The sequence below is a fragment of the Diceros bicornis genome, chromosome 35 (assembly GCF_020826845.1).
Source record: "Diceros bicornis minor isolate mBicDic1 chromosome 35, mDicBic1.mat.cur, whole genome shotgun sequence".
NCBI lineage: Eukaryota > Metazoa > Chordata > Mammalia > Perissodactyla > Rhinocerotidae > Diceros > Diceros bicornis.
Window position 1 is genome coordinate 32,718,784 of NC_080774.1, and position 19,781 is coordinate 32,738,564.

Consider the following 19,781-nt stretch of genomic DNA (forward strand, 5'->3'; position numbering starts at 1 on the left):
GCCCCAAAGCAAAGCCAGGCGCCCTCTGCTGCCGCCGCCCCGGGCCCCGCCCCCGCATCCCCACCGCCTTCTCTCCCTCTCTCTCTCTCTCTCTCACTCACAGCACCAAGTCAGTAAACAGCTAAGCCGGCCTAGGGAGTTAGGAGGGAGGGAGCGAGGGGGCGGCCAGGGGGCGTGTCCAGAATGTCCGGTCCTGACTCCCTGGCCAGAGGCCCCGCCAACCGCTGCCACCAGGGGGCTCCCAGCTCTGCGGCAGGGTCTGCACAGGCCGGCCCTGGAGCTCCCTTCTTCTTTTTTTTTTTTTTTTAAAGATTTTATTTATTTTTATTTTTTCCCCCCAAAGCCCTAGTAGATAGTTGTATGTCATAGCTGCACATCCTTCTAGTTGCTGTATGTGGGACGCGGCCATGAGGCCGGAGAAGTGGTGCTCGCCTGGGATCCGAACCCGGGCGGCCAGCAGCGGAGCGCACCCACTTAACCGCTAAGCCACAGGGCCGGCCCATGGAGCTCCCTTCTTTTCGTGATCCGGTCCCTAAGAACAGAAGACTGGGCTCGGGCCCTGAGGAGGGAGACGGGATGGAGAAGGCTGAGCAGGACGGCCGGGGGGCTAGGCGGTCGCCTCCACACACTAGGTGAACAGAGGCATGGACAAGACAGCTGCTGTGGGTGGCTTGGGACAATCCCGACTTCCTGGTCCTACAGGGCCCTGTGCCTGGGGCATTTGAAGGTGTGGGGGCACCATCGCCGCTCTGGCTTCACGTTCTCTGGACCCTGATGGCACAGTGCCTGAGCTGGGCTGCAGGCCCAGGGAGGCCTCCCCCTCTCAGACCTCAGCCTGCCCTTCCCTCAGATGGGCCTTGGGCTGCCGCAGCCGGGGTCCCAAAGGGAGCGCACAGGGCGAGCAGAGCATGCAGCCAGCAGAGATTAACGAGAAGCCCCTGCCCTAAGGAGGGGAATGGATGGGACGAACAACCAGAGGAGAGAACATACCAGGCATGCAAACTAGACCCAGGAGTCAACTGGCTGAATCGTGGCCAGCTCCTGGGGAGCCTGTCCTGCTGGGTTGGGCGCCAGCCATCCTGTGTGTCCCGGCGCCCAGCCCTTGCTCCGGACCCCTGGTGGCACCTGGTGCTATGGTTACGTGATTATTGTCCTGGTTTGGTCAGTGTCCCTTGGAGGCTCCAGGAGGATGAGCCGCAGATCCTCCCCTCCCCCAGGGCACCCGCAGAGTGGTGTTCAGAGACTCTGGTGCCCTAGCGTCCCCTCACTGATTCTCTGCGTGTGCATGTACTGAGCACCTGCTGTGTGGCCACTAGGGTCTTGGGCAGGAGGTGGTCAGGTCTGGCCAGCGGGCTGTGCAAGAGATGGTGCCTGGTAGCCTCAGGAGCGGAGCCACCACCATCGCCGTCAGAATATAGTTAATACTGGGCTGGAGGGGCCGAGCACAGGACACTCTACCCAGCAGGACACCCCCAGGGGACACCCCCGCCCCGGGCCCCGCCCTACCTGCCGCGCCCCGCACCCCGCCCGCCACGGCCCGCGTCGGCCACCGGAAGCGCGCGCCGGGTCCCCGCAGCGCCGCCGCCATCGCCGCCATCGCTGCCGTCCCGCGGGGCCTCCCGGCGTCCGGGGCTGCCCGCCGCGCTGCCTGCTCCGGCCGCAGTCGGGACGGCGGCCCGGAGCGAGGTGAGTGCGCCGGGCGGGCGGGGCTGGACCGGGGAGGGTGGCACTTGGGGCGGGGGATCCGACCTGGAGTGAAGAATTCGGAAGGGGGTGGGGATTCGGACCGGGATGAGGGGATCCGACCTGGAGCGGGGGCTCCGACCTCGGCTGGGGAGTGAGGAGTTTGGACGGAGGTGAGGGGACCCCACCTGGGGCGGGGATCTGCGGACCCGGGGTGGGGGATCTGATCTAGGGCGGGGGATCTGGGGATCTGCCCTGGGGTAAGGAGCTCCGATAGGGTGGGAAATTGGCGTGGGGGGAGGTTCCGACCTGGGGCGGGGGTCTCCGGACAGGGCCTGGGGGGGGGCACTAGACTGGGTCGAGGGAGTGGGAGGTCTGTGCTGGAGTGGGAAGATCCGACTTGGGGGTAGGGGTCAACACCGGATGGGGGAGCCGGCATCCCGTGGGGATCCAGACCCCGACGTTGGGGGTCTGTCCCTTGGGAGGGTCACATTGGTCTTTTGCTAGGATCAGCTCCTGGGAGTGGCAGAATTGTGGGGCCTGGGGGAGGGGCGCAGTGATCTCCCCAACTGGTTCCCTCTTGGAGTCCTTGGGGTACCCCCAGGCCTTTCCTCTCGGGGGAACAGCGGCCCCATCAGGAAGGGGATGACCGGAGCCCAAGACCCCACAGGACTGGGTCTGGGTGGTGTGGCCTCATGCCCAGTGAGAATGTAGGCAAAGAGGAAGTCACCCCAGGCCTGCCCTGCTGACAGATCAGTCTTTCAGGTTTTTCCCACCAGGGACTTTTGAGTCCTTTGCCTGAGACTGAGCTTCCCTGAGTGGCTGCTGCCTCCCAACTCCTAGAGGGGCTCTGAGGGCCACTGCAGGGCCGGTGAGGAGAGCAGGGTCGCAGGCAAACACGGCGGGACACTAGCTAGGGTGGTAAGGACAGATTTGATTCAGTAACTGCTGGCAGCAGGGGAAAGAGCTGAGCTCCATTCCTGTCAGCTCAGAGGCACCGGGCGTTTTAAAGGGAGGACTGGGGAGTAGGCAGGGGGAACAGGGGGCTTGAGAAGGTCTGGAAAGGAAAATTGCAAAAAGCAGAAGCAGGGTGTTGGTTCATGTGACACCCATCTGGGTTTGCTGACTGGCGCTTCTGGAAGTTAGGCTCCTCCCTTCCCACAGAGGCTGGGAGACGGGGTCCTGTCCTCAGGTGTTAGCTGGAGCAGTCACTTCTGTCAGTCTAGAGTTTTCTCAGATGGGCGCCTTAAGGGGCCAGGGGTCATCCTAGGGATGTGGCCTTCAGCTGTTGGACACCATGTGAGTGTTTGTTCGAGTCCTTATAAGACAGGGTTGAGGCCTAGTTGAGAAGAAGGCTCTGAGGAGCCTGGTTGGGGTCTGGTCAGGGAGCGATCTTGGTCAGGTCCCCCTCTTGCTTGATTAAAATCAAAGTTATCATTGGTACAGTCATAAACATCTAATAGATGTGTTAGCTTATTTGACTAGTGAACCAAGTAGAATAGAAATGTATGTTTGCATTATACTAGTTAATGTCGACAGCTCTGAAGATATACCTGTTTTATTAAAACAACAATATTATGCTAGTCTTATTTACTACAGATTGGCCCAAATTACGTGAACTTGAAAACAGTTGAGTTGGTTCTTATATTTCTGGGAGTTTTAGGGATTTATATAAGCGCTTATTTCTCTCTAAGCCAGTTAGGATAAAACTCCTTTAAGGGATTTTATAAATTAATTTGGTAATACAATCTGGAGGTAGGGAAATATCATGTATATAACATATATGCTTACGTAAACATACAGACACATGCAAGTAGAGGTCTGATGCTTTTCACTTAAAAATTTAGCCATGCGTCACACATAAATACAATTATAGAAAACTCGCTAGTTTGTATGAGATGTGGACCTTGTCTTTGCTCCATTTTATATTTTTATTTGAATTGTGTTTCTGACGGATGGAGCAGGTTAGCTCAACATGAGGGCTTACAGCTTTCCACCTGTAATTGTGGAGGAGAACTTTAAGATTTTTGTGCCCTGATATATAATCTTATGGAGGCGGTGGACTGAAGAAATGTCTGTTTCCGATTCACTTTTGTTTTCTTTCTCAGCCTCAGGTGGTTGCTTTTGGGGGGGTCCCTGTAACCTTTGCGAGCGCCCGATGGGGCAGGGGGCCCAAAGCTCCAGTGACTTTGGGAGCTGAGGGGCTGGCGGGAAGGGAAGGTGTGGCAGGGTGGCCAGAGGGGTGGGGAGCAGGGAGCTTGAGGGGGACACATCAGAGGCTGCGCTGGGGCTGGAGGGAGGATGGGAGGTGGTAGAGGAGGAGGAGGTGAGGAGCAGAGGTGATGAAAGGAGAGGTCTCAGGAGCCACTTCGGGGAGAGCTTCAGTTTCCCAAAGAACCACTGCAGTTCCCAATTATCTTTAGTAAAGTCATGCCAACCGGAAAGAGGGGGACAGAGTTGCACCCTGGTGGCACATACTCAGCAGGGGTGCAAGAAGGGGATTTTGGCCGACTGAGAAGCTCCTGTGGGAGGCACAGGATCCACTAGAGAGACAAAGAGCCTCCCCAGGAGCCAAGATGGACTCCCAGCCCAGGAGGCTCCTTCCAGAAGCAGCCTGGCCCTCGCCCAGCTTCCAAGAGCACACTCCGCTGGGAGACTCAGCGTCTGCCCTCACTGCGCCTCAGCAGGCATTTGTTCAGCACCGGATCGGGGGTCAGAATCACCACCAGACGCGCAGACGAGCAGAGACCAGAGGCGAGACAAAGGTCTCTGCGGGCGCCGCCATCCAGCCTGGGAGGGTGACACGAGGTGGTCACGTCCAGCTCACCTGCAGGGCAGGGCTGGAACCAGGAGCTGCTGGGGCTTTGCTCCCGGTGCCCATGAGCTGCCAGGACCTTCCCAGTTGCCAAGCCCTTGGGTTCTGTCGTGCACGGCTGTCCTGCAGGGCAGATGGCCGACCGTCCCTCCCTGGACGCTCACTGTTCTGCCCCCATCCTTTCTGTCCTCCCCACAGGGGTCCTGGCCAGCCTGCCGCTATTGCCCCAGAATGTTCCCGGCGCTCTGAGGCTTGCCTTCCGCCCGGAGTCGAGACAGCCAGCCCTACTCCTAGCTCACTAGCCCGTCGACCTGAAGGTGGCTGGCCCTCCGGTTTTGTTCCCCCAAGGAGCAGGTGCCTAGACAGGGTCAGCTGTGATTGGGGCAGTGGGGATGCTCAGTACCCCCAGCTCTCTCTCTGGCAGGTGGCCCCAGCTGGTTCTGGCCAAGACTTTCCTCTGTGGCTCCTGCAACCTCAGGCACAAGCACCATCCAGCCCTCCTCTGGGCTGCTGCAGTGAGTGTGAGCAGAGACAGAGATGTCTGCTGCTCCTCACATGGAGGCGATGGCCATGTGTGCACAGGAGCAGACCTAGGTCTTTGCAAAGGGCACGGAGGCATTTCTAGTCATCTTGTACGGATTTTTTTTAAATGAGCCTAGAACCAGGTCATACTGTTGGTTAATCTTTTTATTTTTTTTGTTAGTATTATTTTTATGTTTTTTTTTTTGTGAGTAAGATTAGCCCTGAGGTAATATCTGTTGCCAGTCCTCCTCTTTTTGCTGAGGAAGATTGGCCCTGGGCTAACATCCATGCCCATCTTCCTCTACTTTATATGTGGAGCACCTGCCACAGCATGGCCTGACAAGCGGTGCGTAGGTCCACGCCCGGGATCTGAACCTGCGAACCCCGGGCCGCTGAAGCGGAGCACTGGAACTTAACCACTACGCCACCGGGCCAGCCCTGGTTCATCTTTTTTTTTTTTTAATTGTGAACTTTTTGTTGTACATTACTGTTTATCAGTCACCATATAAGTGCATCCCTCCACCCCTTGTGCCCACCCCTCACCCCCCTAGCCCTTGGTAATCACCAAACAGTTCTATCTGTCCGTGTGTTGGTTCATCTTCCACATATGAGTGAAATCATGCACTGTTTGTCTTTCTCTTTCTGGCTTATTTCACTTAACATAATACCCTCCAGGTCCATCCATGTTGTTGCAAATGGGATGATTTTGTCTTTCTTTATGGCTGAGTACTATTCCATGGTATATATACCACATCTTCTTTATCCATTCATCAGTCAAGGGACACTTGGGTTGCTTCCATGTCTTGGCTATAGTGAATAATGCTGCGATGAACATAAGGGTGTATAAGCCTCTTTGGATTCTTCATTTCAGGTTCGTTGGGTAGATACCCAGTAGTGGGGTAGCTGGATCATGAGGTATTTCTATTTTTAATTTTTTGAGGAATCTCCATATTGTTTTCCATAGAAGTTGCACCAATTTGCATTCCCACCAGCAGTGGATTGGGGTTCCCATTTCTCCACAGCCTCTCCAGCATTTGTTGCTTTTTGTCTTGGTGATTATAGCCATTCTAACGGGTGTAAGATGATATCTTAATGTGGTTTTGATTTGCACTTCCCTGATGATTAGTGATGTTGAGCATCTTTTCATGTGCCTATTGACCATCTGTATATCTTCTTTGGAGAAGTGTCTGTTCATTTCCTCTGCCCATTCTTTGATTGGGTTGTTTGTTTTTTTGTTATTCAGTTGTGTGAGTTCTTTATATATTATGGAGATTAATCCCTTTTCAGATATATGGTTTACAAATATTTTTTCCCAGCTGGTGGGTTCCCTATTCATTTTGATTCTGGTTTCATTTGCCTTGTAGAAGCTCTTTAATCTGATGAAGTCCCACTTGTTTATTTTTTCTTTTGTTTCCTTTGTCTGAGTAGACATGGAATTCAAGAAGATCCCTTTATGGCTGATGGTGAGTAGTGTACTACCTACATTTTCCTCCAGGAGTTTTATAGTTTCAGGTCTCACCTTCAGGTCTTTGATTCATTTTGAGTTAATTTTTGTGTATGGTGAAAGAAGATGGTCTACTTTCATTCTTTTGCAAGGGGCTGTCCAGTTTTCCCAGCACCGTTTATTGAAGAGACTTTCCTTTCTCCACTGGATGTCCTTAGCTCCTTTGTCAAAGATTAGCTGCCTGTGGATATGAGGTTTTATTTTTGGACTTTCAATTCTGTGCCATTGATCTGTGTGTCTGTTTTTGTACCAGTACCATGCTGTTTTAATTACTATCGCTTTCGGGCTGCCCCCATGGCTTAGCGGTTAAGTGCCTGTGCTCCACTGCTGGCGGCTCCGGTTTGGATCCCGGGCGCGCACTGATGCACCGCTTCTCCGGCCATGCTGAGGCCGCGTCCCACATACAGCAACTACAAGGATGTGAAACTATGACATACCACTATCTATTGGGGCTTTGGGGAAAAATAAATAAATAAATTACTATCGCTTTGTAGTATGTTTTGAAGTCAGGGATTGTGATGCCTCCAGCCTTGTTCTTCTTTTACAGGATTGCTTTAGCTATACGGGGTCTTTTGTTGCCCCATATGAATGCTAGTATTCTTTGTTCTATTTCTGTGAAGAATGTCCTTGGGATTCTGATTGGGATTGCATTGAATCTGTAGATTGCTTTAGGTAGTATGGACATTTTAACAATGTTTATTCTTCCAATCCAAGTGCATGGAATCTTTTGCGATTTCTTTATGTCATCATTGATTTCACTCAGTAATGTCTTATAGTTTTCATCGTATAGGTCTTTCACTTCCTTGGTTAAATTTACTCCTAGATATTTTATTCTTTTTGTTGCAATTGTAAATGGGATTGTCTTCTTGAGTTCTCTTTCTGTTAGTTTGTTGTTGGTATGTAGAAATGCAACTGATTTCTGTAAGTTGATTTTGTACCCTGCCACTTGGCTGTAGTTGTTGATGATTTCTAATAGTTTTCCGATGGATTCTTTAGGGTTTTCTATATATAAGATCATGTCATCTGCAAACAACAAGAGTTTCACTTCTTCGTTGCCTATTTGGATTCCTTTTATTCCTTTTCCTTGCCTAATTGCTCTGTCCAGAACCTCCAGTACTGTGTTGAATAAGAGTGGCGGGAGTGGACACCCTTGTCTTGTCCCTGTTTTTGGAGGGATGGCTTTCAGTTTTTCCCCACAATATGTTGGCTGTGGGTTTGTCATCTATGGCCTTTATTATGTTAAGGTACTTTCCTTCTATACCCATTTTATTGAGTGTTTTTATATAAATGGATGTTGGATCTTGTCAAAAGCCTTCTCTGCATCTATTGAGATGATAATATGGTTTTTATTCCTCGTTTTGTTAATGTGGTGTATCACATTGATTGATTTGCAGATGTTGAACCATCCCTGTGTCCCTGGTATAAATCCCACTTTATCATGGGGTATGATCTTTCTAATGTATTGCTGTATTCAGTTTGCCAATATTTTGTTGAGGATTTTTGCATCTATGTTCATCAGGGATATTGGTCTGTAGTTTTCTTTCTTAGTATTGTCTTTGCTTGGCTTTGGTATCAGGGTGATGTTGGCCTTGTAGAATGTGTTGGGAAGTGTTCCATCCTCCTCTATTTTTTGGAATAGTTTGAGAAGGATAGGTATTAAGTCTTTTTTGAATGTTTGGTAAAATTCTCCAGAGAAGCCATTTGGTCCTGGACTTTTATTTGGGGGGAGGTTTTTGATTACTGTTTCAATCTCTTTACTTGTGATTGGTCTATTCAGGGTCTCTATTTCTTCTTGATTCAGTTTTGGGAGGTTGTATGAGTTTAAGAATTTATCCATTTCTTCTAGATTGTCCAATTTTTTGGCATATAGTTTTTCATAGTATTCTCTTATAATCTTTTCTATTTCTGTGGTATCTGTTGTAATTTCTCCTTTTTCATGTCTAATTTTATTTATTTGAGCCTTCTCTCTTTTTGTCTTGGTGAGTCTGGCTAAGGGTTTGTCAATTTTGTTTATCTTCTCAAAGAACCAGCTCTTTGTTTCGTTGATCCTTTCTACTGCTTTTTTTTTTTTTTTTAATTTCAATTTCATTTATTTCTGCTCTGATTTTTATTATTTCCCTCCTTCTGCTTACTTTAGGCTTTGTTTGTTCTTTTCCTAATTCTGTTAGGCATAGTTTGAGGTTGCTTATTTGGGCTTTTTCTTGTTTGTTAAAGTGGGCGTGTATTGCTATGAGTTTCCCTCTCAGGACCCCTTTGGCTGCATCCCATATGAGTTGGTATTGTGTATTTTCATTTCCATGTATCTCCAGATATGCTTTGATTTCTCCTTTAATGTCATTAAAGGAAAAACAACCAATGATCCATTGGTTGTTTAGTAGCATGTTGTTGAGTCTCTGCAGCTTTGTCACTTTCCTGGTTTTTTCCTTGTAGTTGATTTCTAACTTCATGGCATTATGGTCTGAAAAGATGCTTGTTATGATTTCAATCTTCTTAAATTTATATAAGCATGCCTTGTTTCCCAACATATGGTCTATTCTTGAGAATGTTCCATGTGTGCTTGAGAAGAATGTGTAATCTGCTGTGTTTGGATGGAGTGCTCTGTATATGTCTATTAAGTCCACCTCATCTAGTTTTTCGTTTAGGTCCATTATTTCCTTATTTATTTTCTATCTGGATTGATGAGAGTAGGGTGTTAAGTTCCCCTACTACTATTGTGTTGTTGTTTGTTTGTTTTTTAATTTTTTGTTTATTGCAGTAACATTGGTTTATAACATTGTATAAATTTCAGGTGTACATCATTATACTTCTATTTCTGCATAGATTATATCATGTTCACCCCCCAAATACTAATTACAACCCATCACCACACACATGTGCCGAATTATCCCTTTTGCCCTCCTCCCTCCCCCCTTCCCCTCTGGTAACCACCAATCCAATCTCTGTCTCTGTGTGTTTGTTTATTGTTGTTATTATCTACTACTTAATAAAGGAAATCATACGGTATTTGACCTTCTCCCTCTGACTTATTTCACTTTGCATAATACCCTCAATGTCCATCCATGTTGTCACAAATGGCTGGATTTCATCGTTTCTTATGGCTGAGTAGTATTCCATTGTGTATATATACCACATCTTCTTTATCCATTCATCCCTTGATGGGCACTTAGGTTGCTTCCAAGTCTTGGCTATTGTGAATAACGCTGCAATGAACACAGGGGTGCATGTATCTTTACACATTGGTGTTTTCAAGTTCTTTGGATAAATACCCTGCAGTGAAATAGCTGGATCATATGGTAGTTCTATCCTTGATTTTTTGAGGAATCTCCATACTGTTTTCCATAGTGGCTGCACCAGATTGCACTCCCACCAGCAGTGTATGAGAGTTCCCTTCTCTCCACATCCTCTCCAACATATGTTGTTTCCTGTCTTGTTAATTATAGCCATTCTGATGGGTGTGAGGTGATATCTCATTGTAGTTTTGATTTGCATTTCCCTGATAGTTAATGATTTTGAACATCTTTTCATGTGTCTGTTGGCCATCTGTATATCTTCTTTGGAGAAATGTCTGTTCAGGTCTTTTGCCCATTTTTTAATTGGGTTGTTAGTTTTTTTGTTGTTGTATTGTGTTGTTGTTAATATCTCCTTTTAGGTTTGTTAATGGTTGCTTTATGTACCTTGGTGTTCCTGTATTGGGTGCATATATATTTAAAAGTGATATGTCTTCTTGGTGGAGTGCCCTTTTATCATTATATATTGCCCCTCGTTGTCTCTCATTACCTGTTTTAGCTTGAAATCAACTTTGTCTGATATAAGTATGGCAACACCTGCTTTCTTTTGTTTGCCATTAGCTTGGAGTATTGTCTTCCATCCTTTCACTCTGAGCCTGTGTTTGTCTTTAGAGCTGAGATGTGTTTCCTGGAGGCAGCATATTGTTGGGTCTTGTTTTTTAATCCATCCCACCACTCTATGTGTTTTGATTGGAGAGTTCAGTCCATTTACATTTAGGGTAATTATTGATACATGGGGGCTTGTTGTTGTTATTTTATCACTCTTTTTCCGGTTCTTTGGCATTTCTTTTGTTTCTTGTCCCATGTGTTTTGGACTACCAATTTAGTTTGGTAGTTCTGTATGGGGGTTCTCTTAGTTTTCTCTTTCTTTATCATGTGTGATTCTGTTCTGATTATTTGGTTAGTGGTTACCATGATGTTTGTATAAAAAAATCTCATGGATGTGATAGTCCATTTTTTGATGGCCTCTTATTCCCTTAGACTAAGTCGATTCGATCCCTTTCCTCTTCCCCTTCTATGTTATTGTTGTCACATCTCATTCCTTCTTGTGTTGTGAGTTTGTGTTTAACATGATGAGGTTATATTTATGCTTGGTGCTTACCTTCCCTTGATCTTTGGTTTTATATTTAAGTGCTTGCTAATCTATTTTGATAGAGGACTGCAATTTTTCTGGTTTTGTCAACCTATTTTCCTCCTTGTTCAAAACCTTGAATCCCCTTCCTCTTATTTTGCTCAGGGATGAGGGCCTTCTTGAGCACTTCTTGTAGTGGGGGCCTTGTGGCAATGAACTCCCTTAGCTTTTGTTTATCTGGGATGGTTATTATTTCTCCATCATATCTGAAGGATATTTTTGCTGGATAAAGTATTCTTGGCTGAAAGTTTTTGTCCTTCAGAATTTTGAATATATCGTTCCACTCTCTCCTAGCCTGTAAACTTTCTGTCGAGAAATCGGCTGAGAGCCTGATAGGCGATCTTTTGTATCTTATTTTTTTTTTTTTTCTCTAGCTGCCCTTAATATTTTTTCTTTGTCGTTGACTTTTCCAGCTTTACTACTATATGCCTTGGAGAGGGTCTTTTCATGTTGATATATTTAGGAGATCTATTTATTTCATTCACTGGTATTTCCAGCTCCTTCCCCAGGTTTGGGAAGTTCTCAGACATTATTTCTTTGAACAAGTTCTCTGCTCCTTTTTCCCTCTCTTCTCCCTCTGGAATACTATAATCCTTATGTTGGATTTCCTAATTGAGTCCGATATTTCTCGGAGAGTTTCTTCATTTCTTTTTAGTCTTAGTTCTCTTTCCTCCTCCATCTGGAGTATTTCTGCATTGCTGTCCTCAATATTGCTAATTCTTTCCTCCATATTGTCAGCTCTGATGCTTAAGGCTTCCAGCTTTGTCTTTATCTCCTCTATTGTGTTTGTCATCTCTAAGATTTCTGATTGGTTTTTTTTCACAGTTTCAATCTCTTTTGTGAAGAAACTCCTGATTTCATTGAATTGTGTGTCTGTGTTTTGTATTTCATTAAGCTTTTTTATGACGGCTATTTTGAATTCTCTGTCATTAAGGTTATACATTTCCTTGCTTTCTGTGTTGACTTCTGGGTGCTTGTCATTTTCCTTTTGGTCTGGAGATTTAATATATTTTTGCATGGTGCCTGTTGTTGTTGGCTTACTTTTCCTCATAGTGAAAATATATGGTTGCAGTTTCCTCTTGCTGCTGCTGGTTGGGTGTCAAGTGCTGTGTATTCTGGCCCGCCTCAATCCGCGGGTGTTCTCGTCAGCCCCTGGCTGATCTGAGGCATGGCTGAGTGGTGGCTGCTGAGGGGGAAGTGTGGAAACAGCTGGAGCTGGAGCGTGGCAACAGCTGAGACTGGAGCACAGCTAGGCTGAAGCAGCTGGGGCTCGGGTGCAGGTAGGTTGAAGCAGCTGTAGCTGAAGTGCCGCTAGGCTGAAGAAGCTGGAACTGGAGTGTCATGGGCAGAAGCTGCTGGCGCCAAGTCAGCTGGAGCCTGAGTACAGGCCAAGCCAAAGCCGCTGGAGCCAGGGGTGGTGGGGGCGGTCAAGCCGAAGGAGCTGGAGGTGGGGCACAGTCCAGCCGAAGGAGCCGGGCCGTGGCACAGGGAAGCCGGGGCCATGGCTTGGTCCAGCCAGAGCAGCTGGGGCTGTGGTGTGGTGGGGCCTGAGCTGCCGCTGCCTCTGGTGTGGGGGCACAAGCTCGCCTTGGTGTTGGTGGGCCCAGGGAGCCGGGGGCCGCTGCCTGTGGGGGCGGGGTGTGGTCACGCTGCCCCTGCTGGTGGGGCCAGGGCAGCTGGGGGCTGCTGCCTGTGGGGGTGGGGCCCGGGCGCCTGGGGGCTGCTGCCTCTGGGGACGGGGCTGAGCTGAAGTGCCACTGCGCTGAAGCGCCAGTCGGGTGGGCCGCTTACTTTCGCCTCCCCGATCTCATAGGTTTCTCGCCTCGCTGGCTGTCGCTCTCTGCTCTCCTGAGGGGCCAGCCCATTGAAACTACCCTGGCACCAGTTCTGCTCTCTCCGTAGGGGGAGCCCCTTGGGCTGTGAAGGGGGCTGTGAGGGGTCTTGGAGAGCGCCGGTTTTTCACGTGGCAAGCTGCCCCTCCCCCTCCTCTGAGAGCCGCATGGTCTCAGTCTCTGGGTCCCAGTCCTTGGGGAAGGAAAGCAGCTCCTCTTACCTCCTTCCATTTCCTCTGGGGATTCCAGCACCTCCGTCCTCAGGTGTATGGCTGCCAGGGTGCCTCACAGCTGCCTGGTTGCCTCAGACGTCCCCTGTGTTGTGTGAATAGCTTCTGTTGGAATATGAATGTCCTTTTTGGATGGGGGAGAGTTCAGTGGGGAAGCTCACTCCGCCATGATGCTCTGCCTCACTCCTTCTCGGTTCATCTTTTTAAAGAAGTTTTAAGTGTCTCCATAAGTCATCCATTGATGCTTGCTTGCAGTATATTAATGAAAAACGTTTCCATTTCCTTTATGAAAGGTTAGTGTCATGTAGGATGTGTGAAATGTGAAAGGGAATACTGACCAGCTGACAAAAGTCAGTTTCGGGCTACGAAGCACAGGGAGGGATGGAAGCAAGGCCGAGCTGGCCACCTTGCCAGGCTGGGGCTTCAGGAGCCAGGTGGATGAGGAAGGCACAGGCTTGCAGGGGAAGCGGACCCCCCACATGCAGATGTTGGGGGCTGGGTCTGGTGAAGTTTAATTGTGTGGGTTGGATGCGGTGAAGCACTTTTGTCACAAAGGACCCCGGAACTAAAGATCCGGGGCTAGGGCTCTGGGTGTCAGTGTCCTATCTGCCCCTCTCCCACTTGGGCCTGAGGGTGGCCAGGGGTCTGGCCCAGCTGCCAGGCATCTTGATTGCCCTCTTTGGGTCTCGAAAGGGATAAATGGTGATCCACGTTGATGGAGATCGTGGTTTTGGGGTTGCAGGGAGAATATTTAAGAGCGGGCTTATAGTAAGGAAGGATTTGGGGGGATGGGGTGTTATTATCGTGGTTTTGAGAAAGGGGGCTTGCCCTCCACCCAGATCTGTGCCGTCAGCGAAGAGATGGATGCTGGGTGCACACAGCGTGGGCCCTTTGGAAGGAAGCTCGTGGGGGCAGATTCTGCTGTGACAGTAAGGCCCCTCCCCCACCTCCAGGAAGGGAGATGAGCGTGCACCGCAGGAGGCCAGCATCCCTCCAAGGGGCCTGTGCAGGCCCACAGTCAGCCTCAGTGGGCAGGCAGCAGGCCCGCAGAAAGCCTCTCTGAGTCCCTGGGTCCCCCAGGGAGATGGGAGCCACAAGTTTTTCTGGATCCTGCTTCCTTATGGGGAGTGGCATGTCCCTTTTCGTTTTGGGAACAGAGAGAGCCAGAAGCAGTGTTGCTGGTGTTGTTTGGTTCTACTATAATGTTTTCTTTTTACTGTAGTAAAATATACATAACTTTAAATTTACCATTTTAACCATTTGTAAATGTACAATTCAGTGGCATTAAGTAAGTTCATGTATTTGTGTGACTGATACTGAGCAATGGACTCGCTCTGCTTGCTGTGATCTGAGCCAATTAATCAATGAGTTAGGGCTCGAGAAAGGAAGTTTTAATTAGATTAGATTAGCTGGCGTAATTGGAAGATGGGTGACTAATGTCTCAAAAAAACCGTCTTCAAGAATTACAGAATCTTGAGGTAGTTATATAGGGAAAATGGGCAGTAAGGAGGGAGTTTAGAAATGCTGGCCTTCAGACATGACTGTTCTTTTCTGCTGTCAATGATGATGAATACCTTATAGGTGTGTTCCCCGCCTGTGGTCAGCCTGTTCCTGGAGAGAAACTCATAGAACAAAGTTTTAATTTATCAAGCTATCAGGGAGTACATACGTAAGCAGAGGCCATAAATCAGGAGAGCATGTGAATTATTTTAGAGTACGTGCAAGCAGTGAGTAGTCACACAGAGGAGGGGCTGGGGCCATTTAGTGTACAACATGGCCTCACTTATGTTCACTTACATAACCTTTGCCACTATTTCCAGAACTTTTTCATCATCCCAAACAGAAACTCTGTACCCATTCAGCAGGTATGCCCCCTCCCCTCTCCCAGCCCCTGGCAACCTCTGTTCTACTTTCTGTCTCTGTACATTTGCCTATTCTAGACACGTCATATAAGTGGAATCATATGATATTTATCCTTTTGTGTCTGGCTTATTTCACGTAGCATAACGTCTTCAAGGTTCATCCATGTGGTAGCATGTGTCAGTGCTTCATTCATTTTAGTAACTAAATGTAGTCCCTTGTGTGGATGTACCATATTTTGTTTACCTGTTCCTGTTGATAGACACTTGGGTTGTTTCCCCATTTTGGCTATGGTGAATGGTGCTGCCATAAACATTGGTGTTCAAGTCCCTGCTTTCAGTTCTTTTGAGTAGACACCTAGGAGTGGAACCGGTGGATCATACGGTGATTCTATATTTAACTTTTTGAGGAACCATCAGACTGTTTTCCATAGCAGTTGCGCCATTTTACATTGCTGTCAGCAATGCACAAGGTTCCAGATTCTCTGCATCCTCACTGACACTTGTTGCTTTCCTTTTTTTTTTTTACATAACCATCCTAGTGGGTGTGAAGTGGTATCTCATGGTTTTGATTTGCATTTCCCTGATGGCTAGTGATGTTGAGCATCTTTTCATGTACTTCTTGGCCATCTGTATAGCTTCTTTGGAGAAATGTCTTTGCCCATTTTTTTTTTTTTTTTTGCTGAGGAAGACTGGCCCTGGGCTAACATCCATGCCAATCTTCCTCCACTTTATATGGGACGCCGCCACAGCATGGCTTTACAAGTGGTGTGTCGGTGCGCGCCCGGGATCCGAACCTGCGAACCCCAGGCCACCGCGGCAGAGCGCGCACACTTAACCACTTGCACCACTGGGCCAGCCCCTGTCTTTGCCCATTTTTGAATTAGGTTTTGTTGTTGTTATTGTTGAGTTGTAGGAGTTCTTTGTATACTCTGGATACCAGTCCCTTATCAGATATATGATTTGCAAATATTTTCTCCCATTCTGTGGGTTGTCCTTTGGCTCTCTTGATGGTGTCGTTTAATGCAGAAAAGTTTTTAATTTTAATGAAATTCAACTTATCTATTTTTCTTTCATTGCCTGTGCTTTTGGTGTCATATCTAAGAGTCCATTGCCAAATTCAAGGTCATGAAGATTATATTTTCATGATCCTTAAGACACTCCTATGTTTTCCTCTAAGAGTTTTATGGTGTTAGCTCTCAAAGTCAAGTCTTTGATCGATTTTGAGTTAATTTTTGTATATAGTGTGAGATAAGAGTCCAGCTTCATTCCTTTGTAGGTGGAAATGTACTTGTCCCAGAAGCATTTGTTAAAGACTGTTCCTTCCCATTGAGTGGCCCTGGCACCCTTGTAAGAAAATCTTTTGATCATAGACACAAGGGTTTATTTCTGGCCTCTCGATTCTATTCCATTGGCCTCTATGTGTGTCTTGTGCTAGTACGACACTGTTTTAATAAGCGTACCTTCATAGTAAGATTGGAAGTCAAGAAATATGAGTCCTCCAACTTTGTTCTTTTTCAAGATTGTTTGGCTGTTGTAGGTCCCTTGAGATAACATCTGACTTTTAGGATGGATTTTTCTATTTCTGCAAAAAAAATGCTGCTGGAATTTTGATAGGGATTGCATTGTATCTGTAGATTGCTCTGCTACCATGGACATCTTAACAACATCCAGTCTTGCAGTCCATGAGCATGGGATGTCTTTCCATTTATTTGTGTCTTCCTCACTTCCTTCATGCTGTCATGATACTCAATGTGTCATCTGTGGAGGCCTCATAAAGCCCAGCCTCCTCAGCCAAACCCAGAACTCTGTAAACAGCTTCTCCCCTACGTACTGCCCCTGCCCTGAGGCCGAGAGCCCTGAGGGACAGACAGAACAAAGGACACTGCACCAAAGCGTTGCCTCCTCCGCTCACTGTGGTCCAGAAACCACATGTGAAAAGTGTGCTTGTGGGCCATTTAAAGCCTTGCTGTTACAGGATGTGGAACATATACAAAAGCAGAGAGGACCCGACATGGCCCTGGGCTTCCATGCTGTCATCTCCTGGCCAGCGGACATTGCCTTTGTTCCTTTGTCCTCCTGTCACCCCGCCCCCCAGGATGGTCTGAAGCCAAGTCCCAGCGTAGCCCTTTCGCTTTGCAGCTCTGTAAGGTAACCAAGACTCTTTACCCCACCCAGGGCTCGGAGCCAAAGCAGGGCTGCGGGATCTTAGGGATCTCGAGGCTGCCACTGGGGGACATTGAGTGACCGAGCTGGTGTCTCTTTCCAAGGGCACAGCATCAGGTGTTTGGGTCCGAGGCCCAAAACAAGAGGGGCACCCCGTGTTTTGTTTCCCCACAAAGGAGCCGGCTCCTAGGGCAAAATCCAGGTCAGAACGCCTACACAGCTCTGAATGTTTCCTCTGCGGGGATCGGTGTGGTTGTCTTCAGCAGCATGATTTTCCGTTTCTCAGGACCGCCACCCTCCAATCACTAACTTGCTCATTCTTTTGTTCTACACAACTCTGGGCCGACCTGGACCTGTCCTCCCCTGAACAGGTGTGTGTGCTCCCGCCTCCCTGCGTCAGGTGGGTGTGGTCCCTCCTTACCCACCATGGTCAGCTGGGCAGGGTCCCACCTCCCCCGCAGTCAGGCTGGCATGGCCCCTCGTCCCCTGAGGGCCCGGTGGGTGTGGTCCGGCCCTCCCACGATGGCCAGGTAAGCATAGAGCCCCGTCCCACGTCTCGTGGCTGTGGCCTCAGCACAGCTGGGCAATGCAGAGCAAGGCAGTTTGGGGCAGCGGGGCCTGCAGTCTGGGAGGCCCGCCTTCACCCCGAGGTGGGAGGGGCCAGTCAGCAGCCAGTGTGGGCAGTGGCCAGCGCTCGGCTGGGGGCCAGGAGCACACAGTCCCTCACGCTCACATGAGAATCTCAGGACTCTCCCCTGAGTCCCTGGAGGACCAGGGGAGGTGGGCAGTGAAGCCCCATCCCCCAGGTAGCGCGTTGGGGGCTAAGAGTGTCTCCCTGAGCCGCGTGCCCTGTCCCAGGATGACCCTGGAGGGGGCCAGGGAGGAGAGCTTGGTGGGCGAGCCAGGAGCATCGCACTCACCGTGTGCAGCAGGGCCCCCGGCCGCCCTGGCTGGAGCTGCCCTGCTCCTCCAAGCGTGCCACCTCCTGACTGGACAAGGAGAGGGGCTTCGAGGGGCTTCGTCGCGCGCAGCGCTGGCCCTCCCGCCGTGCCGTGGCCCTGCTGACTGCGCCCTCCGTCATTCCGGAGGGACACGGTGCCGGGCAAAGTGAAGGACAGGCAGACCTAGTGAAGGACAGGCAGACCTAGAGAAGAGCGATTTGAAAGCCCAGTTCTTACGGAGCTCACCATATGGGGATGGGAACTGATAGTTCACGACTCCAAGGCCCACCTAGTAATGTGCCCTGTAAGCGGAATATTCCATGTTGTTTTTGAGATTCGTTTCCAACATTTACTAGGTTTTTTAAAAATACCGAGAATGAACAAAGGGGACCACCACCCCACCTCCCAAACGCCACTACTAGTGATAATAGTAAGGAAGTAAAGCAACACAGGTGTGTCCTCAGGACGTGTAACACGCAGACGGGAGCACGGTGGAAGTTTCCGGTCACTTGCCCCGTCTTGTGTCCCTAGAAGAGAGACGCTCTGTCCTTAGCCACCGAAAGGGCCCCCTCCTCGTGTTTCCCCTCCCCACCTCCTGGGTCGTGGTGCGTCCTGCCCCGTGGCGGCCCTTTCCCAGCAAGGACCTGGGGCTCGCTCCGGCAGCAGGACTGCTGCATGCCGGCCCTCCAGAAAGGCCGCAGGCTCACGCTCCCTCACGGTGGTGGGGCCCGGGGCCCAGCCAGGCAGGGCGCCCCGTGCGGGCGACCAAGGCCTGCATCCGGTTTCCCGTGCCTGGTGGGGCCTCTGGCCTCCTTCTGTGAGCTGCGTAGTTGCCGCCGTGGCCCGTTTTTCTCTTGGATCCCCTTTGTCTCGTTGACTTCCATGTGCTCTTTGTAACTCGCCATTGGTCTTACGTGTCACTTCCAAATTTATAATTGCTCTCCTGGGAAATATGGCTTGAGCAGAGTGGTTCATTCATCTCTCCTGCTTCTCCTAAGGCACGGGTGCACGTGTGTCAGGAGGGCAGCACAGACGATGAGCAGAGAGACCGTTCCCGGTGTCCCGGGCTGGGGGACACTCGAGGTGATGTGTCACCGGCTTTTCGTGGCCTTCCGAGCTCTCCTCCCGGGAGGGAAAGGTGGAGGACGAGGCTGGCCTCCGGGGAGGGAGCCCGGATATCTGGACCCTGGTCATTTTCAGGTTATGGTTTCTGTTCATGGTTAACTAGAGGCAAGAGAACTCTGCACAAATTCTATCAGCTTTGCTGCTGAGCTCAGAGAAGGAGCGTGCAGACCCCACCTGCAGCTCAGAGGGCAGGAGCGGGCTGGGAAAGTCGCTCTGAAGGTAGGGTGGCCCTGGGAGCAGGGAGGGGTGTGGGCCGAGGATTCGGGCCCATAGCCCGTGCAGACTTTGACCTGCTGACACGTGTCCACTCTGCCTTGTGTAAACAGGCGACGTGGCATCTGCCCTGCACTTGGTGAACTCTGCTGTGCTAGCCGGCGTCCCAGGTCTGTGCGGCTCAGCCTTGCCCGTGTCTCAGGGGCCCCGAGTCCAGCCCTCTCTGGCTGCACCCTAGCTACCTGCCTTGGGTGTTGCTTGCCGGGGAGGTCGTGCTGCAGCAGTAGCCGGCTGACGCCAACTGGCGTGTCTCGCTCACTGTGGTGCAGGCGGCAGGGCTTCCCTTTGTTATCGAGGGACAGGTGCTCCACGTGGGGCTGTCCCTGAAGGGAGGGGCGACTTCGTCTGTGACCCATGCGCCTGGCCTGCGGGCCACCTGTGTCCTTACCTGGAAGCTCACTTAAAGGACCTC

At 49.8% G+C, this 19,781-nt stretch overlaps 1 long non-coding RNA gene across 3 annotated transcripts; it reads left to right on the forward strand.

The window, feature by feature from the left end:
- Positions 1-1,582: 1,582 nt before the first annotated feature.
- LOC131398540 (uncharacterized) lies at positions 1,583-19,775 on the forward strand. Of its 3 annotated transcripts, none has more exons than XR_009216911.1 (4): positions 1,583-1,686; positions 4,697-4,852; positions 18,970-19,315; positions 19,423-19,775. It is a non-coding gene; the product is annotated as an uncharacterized LOC131398540 (long non-coding RNA). The 3 variants fall into 3 exon arrangements; XR_009216912.1 differs by lacking the exon at positions 1,583-1,686 and adding an exon at positions 1,748-1,856; XR_009216910.1 differs by lacking the exon at positions 1,583-1,686 and having other exon boundaries at positions 3,706-4,852.
- The last annotated feature ends 6 nt before the right edge of the window (positions 19,776-19,781 follow it).